Genomic DNA, 4,727 nt, shown 5'->3' with positions numbered 1-4,727 from the left:
AGTAGACAACGTGATTCCAGAAGTTAAAAATTATTTCACAGCCTGTGGCTTCGGCTTGGCAAATGGCCTAGGTTCCAAGACTGTTTTGATTCTATTAAAATGTAAGCACTTATAAAAAGAATGGGTCTGTGTATACATAGACATATCTTTTAAAGGAATTGGATAATCTATGAAGCCACCTTAGTGTTTCCTTTAAATTTACCTGAAAATGACCATTGCATTAGCTTCATGGAAAGAACTAGCCAGCTTCTTGTTGCAAAGCTAACAGGGTCATCATTTGTCTAAGGCTAGAAAGGTACCCACAGGGTGTAAACCGTAAGGAGAGAAGGAGGAGATGAGGCCTTTCCCTAGCATTTGGTAGATAAAACTCAAGGGATTCTAGAAAAATGACACAATGTCAGCCTTGTCTTTTTCTTCCCATGTTGGTTCTGGTGAAAGAAGACATTTCTGCTCTTGAAATTTCCCTGTAACCCAGACATGTTCATAGAAAGCTTGAGGCCAGTCGTGGTAGCTCATGCCTGTAATCTCAGCACCTTGGGAGACCAAGACAGGAGGATCACTTGTGCCCAAGGGTTCAAGACCAGCCAGGGCAACATAGTAAAATCCCATCCCTTAGAAAGAAAAATTAGCTGGGCCAGATGGGGCAAGCCTGTGGTTCCAGCTACACCAGAAGCTGAGGCGAGAGGATCACTTAAGCTGAGCAGTTCAAAGCTGCAGTGAGCTATGGTCACACCACTGCACTCCAGCCTGGGTGTCAGAGCAAGATCTTGTCTCAAAAAAAAAAAAAGTCACCCTCTGCATTCATCCTAATCTTTGCTGATACCTCCATGGATATTACCTTACATTGCTGTGCTAAATGCTGTTTTTCCTGTGTTTCCTGTCTTCAATTATCCAGAGCTGTTTTATTACCCATAAAAATCATTGGAAACTCACCATGGTCCTTTACTCTGAGGAGAATCTGTCTTTGAATTTGAATTTATAGGTTTCTTCAAAACTGCCTCTATCTCTGCCTGAAAAGACCAATAGGAAACCCTCACCAGTCCTCATACACTGTTCCTTCATGGCTCCAAACTCTTCTTGTCCTGTTGTCTACAAAACACATAGCCGGGCTGCTCTTCCATCTAGCACACACTGCTTTGTGTTGGAATCTTCAATGGTTGGATCATAATCCATTAAAAAATAGGACTGGAGGAACTGTGTGCATCAACTTACAGTGCAGGGAGGTGGTCTTGGGTGCCAAGAGTTGTCAGAAGGGCTGGTCCTAGGGCAGCATGGTGCCTGGGGCCGGCTGGGTCTTGCCCCAGGCACAGAGAAGTGGGGTGATTACAAGGGTCTGGGGCAGTGGGTGAGGGTGGGGGTGCTCCTTTATGCCTTTCTGCAGCACAACTATACATGTGGCCATCTGGGAGTACTGTTTTCTTAAGTTTTAGCTTAGGTTCAGGGGTACATGAACCTAAGGTTTGTTATATAGGTAAATTATATAACAGGTTTGTTATATAGGTAAATTACTTGTCCCAGGGTTTTGTTGTGCAGATAATTTTGTCACCGGGACAATAAACATAGCACGGCAGAGGTAGTTTTTTTTCACCCTTACCCTCCTCCTACCCTCTGCCCCCAAATAGGCCCCAGTATCTGTTGTTTTCTTTTTTGTGTCCATGTGTACTTGATGTTTAGCTATCACTCATAAGTGAGAACATGCTGTATTTGGTTTTCTGTTCCTGTGTTAATTAACTTAGAATAATGGCCTCCAGCTCCACTCATGTTCCTGCAAAGGACATGATCACATTATTTTTTAATGGCTGCATAGTATTCCATGGTGTATGTGTGCCACTTTTTTTTTTTTTTTACCCAGTCAATCATTGATGGGCATTTAGGTTGATTCCATGTCTTTGTTATTGTAAGTAAAGCCACCGTGGAAAGCAGTTTGGCAATTTCTGAAATAACTTAAAACAGAATTGCTATTTGACTCAGCCATCCCATTATTGAGTATTTACCCAAAGGAATGTAGATATTCCACCATAAAGACACATGCACACATATGTTCATTGGGGCACTTCTTTTTTTAATGGAAATGTTTGTAACTACAAGTTTCCCATTTAGCATTGTTTTGCTGCATCTCATCAGTTGGTATTTTTTGTTTTCATAATAATTTGTCTTGAGATATTTTCTAATTTCTCTTGTGATTTATTCTTTGACCCATTGGTTGTTTAAGAGTATGGTTTTTAATTTTCATGTATTTGTGAATTTTCCAGTTTTCCTCCTGCTATTGATGTCTAGTTTTATTTAATTGCGATTGGAAAAGATACATTACATGATTTCAATCTTTTTAAATTTATTAAGACTTGTTTTGTGGCCTAATACGTGGTATATCCTGAACAATGTTCTATATGCACTTGAGAAAAATGTCTTCTACTATTGTTGGGTGGAATGTTCTGTATATGTCTGTTGGGTCTAATTGGCCTATAGTGTTGTTCTTGTCCCTTATTTCCTTATTATCCTCTGTTTAGTTGTTCTATTTAATACTGAAAGTTGACTACTGAAGTCTCTTACTATTAATGCAGATATATTTATTTTCTCATTCAATTCTATCAATGTTTGTGTCACATACTTAGGAGCTCTGATGTTTAGTACATATATGTTTATAATTATTATATCTTTTTGGTTAATTCACCCTTTTATCATTATGTAATGTTCTTTGTTTCTTGCAACAGTTTTTGAAATAAAGTCAATCTTGTATGATATTAGTGTTAGTATAGCCACTCCTTCCATCTTTTGATTATTATTTGCAGGGAATATATTTTTCTATTCTTTTACTTTCAATGTATCCATGTTTTTAGATCTAAAGTGAGTCACTTGTAGACAGAATATAGTTGGATCCTATTTGTGTTATTCACTCTGGCAATCTATGTCTTTATATTGAGGGGTCTAATGTATTTACATTTAAAACATACTGATGGGGAAGGACTTATTATTGTGATTTTGTTATTTGTCTTCTGCATATCTTGCAGCTTTTTTGTCACTCATTTTCTTATTGCCTTTCTTTGTATTTGGTTGATATTTTGTAGTGACATGTTTTGATTACCTTCTCATTTTCTATTGTGTATTCTGTATGTATTTTCTTTTGTGGTTACCATGGTGATTACATAAAACTTCCTAAGGTTATAACAATGTATTTTAAATTGATTACAATTTAACTTCAATTTCATTAAAAAGCACTACTCCTTTACAGCTCTGCACTCCCTTCTTTATGTTATTTATGTCACAAATCACATCTTTTTATATCACGTACCCATTTACATAGACATAATTATTTGTTATGCTTTGGTCTTTTATATTCTATAAAATAATTAAAAGAGGAGCTACAAGCCTAAGTTGCAATAATACAAGTTTTAGATTTGTACATATATTTAGTTTTACCAAATAACTTTATATTTTCATATTTTCATATGGTTTCAAGTCACTTTCTAGCAATCAATCAATCAATCAATCAATCAATCAAGGAGAATCCATCTCTACCAGCCTGTCACAGCACTAAAAGAATACTACACAGTCCCTGCCTCTTTCCTAAAAATGTTTTTTAAATTTTGGCTTTTGTTGTTATAACTTTACCAAAATTATTTAAAGTAACTTTACTAGCATTGAGTTTTATTGACTAAAGTCCCTCGGATTATTTCATGGGTATAAGCCCATTTTGTTTCAGCCAGTTTGCATGGGGCCTTTTCTTTGGAAAAAATAATTTCTGGATTGCTGGCAAGATGGCCGAATAGAAACAGCTCTGTTCTGCAGCTCCCAGTGAGATTGACAGAGAAGGCAGGTGATTTCTGCATTTCCAACTGAGGTACCTGGTTCATCTCACTGGGACTGGTTGGACAAGATGGTGCAGCCCATGGAGGGTGAGCCAAAACAGGGTGGGGTGTTGCCTCACCTGGGAAGCACAAGGGGTTGTGGAATTTTCTCCCCTACCCAAGGAAAGCCATAAGGGACTGAGCCTGAGGAACTGTGCACTCTGGCCCAGATACTGTGCTTTTCCCACGGTCTTTGCAACCCGCAGAGCAGGAGATTCCCTCTGGTGCCTACGCCACCAGGGCCCTGGGTTTCAAGCATACAACTGGGCAGCCATTTGGGCAGACACTGAACTAGCTACAGGAGTTTTTTTTTTTTTTTTTTTCCGTACCCCATTGGCACCTGGAACGCCAGTGAGATAGAACCGTTCACTCCCCTGGAAAGGGGGCTGAAGCCAGGGAGTCAAGTGGTTTGGCTCGGTGGGTCCCACCCCCATGGAGCCCAGCAAACAAAGATTCACTGGCTTGAAATTCTTGCCTCCAGCACAGCAGAAGTCTGAGATTGACCTGGGACCCTCGAGCTTGGTTGGGTGTTGTGGGGGGACATCTTCCATTGCTGAGGCTTGAGTAGGCGGTTTTACCCTCATGGTGTAAATAAAGCCACTGGGAAGTTTGAACTGGGTGGAGCTCACCACAGCTCAGTAAGGCCACCCTGGTCAGACTGCCTCTCTAGATTTCTCCTCTCTGGGAAGGACATCTCTGAAAAAAGGGCAGCAGCCCCAGTCAGGGAATTATAGATGAAACCCCCATCTCCCTGGGACAGACCCCCTTGGGGAAGAGGTGGCTTCCAACATTGTGGAAGACAGTGTGGCAATTCCTCACTGATTTAGAACTAGAGATACCATTTGACCCAGCAATCCCATTACTGGGTGTATACCTATAGGA

General features: G+C 39.9%; 1 pseudogene; it reads right to left on the bottom strand.

Annotated features, from left to right (window-relative positions):
- Positions 1–238: 238 nt before the first annotated feature.
- On the bottom strand, positions 239–4,429 carry LOC116464195 (ras-related protein R-Ras2-like; annotated as a pseudogene).
- Positions 4,430–4,727: the final 298 nt, after the last annotated feature.

This window comes from Hylobates moloch, unplaced genomic scaffold (genome assembly GCF_009828535.3).
Source record: "Hylobates moloch isolate HMO894 unplaced genomic scaffold, HMol_V3 SCAFFOLD_261, whole genome shotgun sequence".
In the NCBI taxonomy this organism is placed as follows: domain Eukaryota; kingdom Metazoa; phylum Chordata; class Mammalia; order Primates; family Hylobatidae; genus Hylobates; species Hylobates moloch.
The sequence above is the reverse complement of the archived record's forward strand: the minus strand, read 5'-3'. Positions and strand labels throughout refer to the sequence as shown.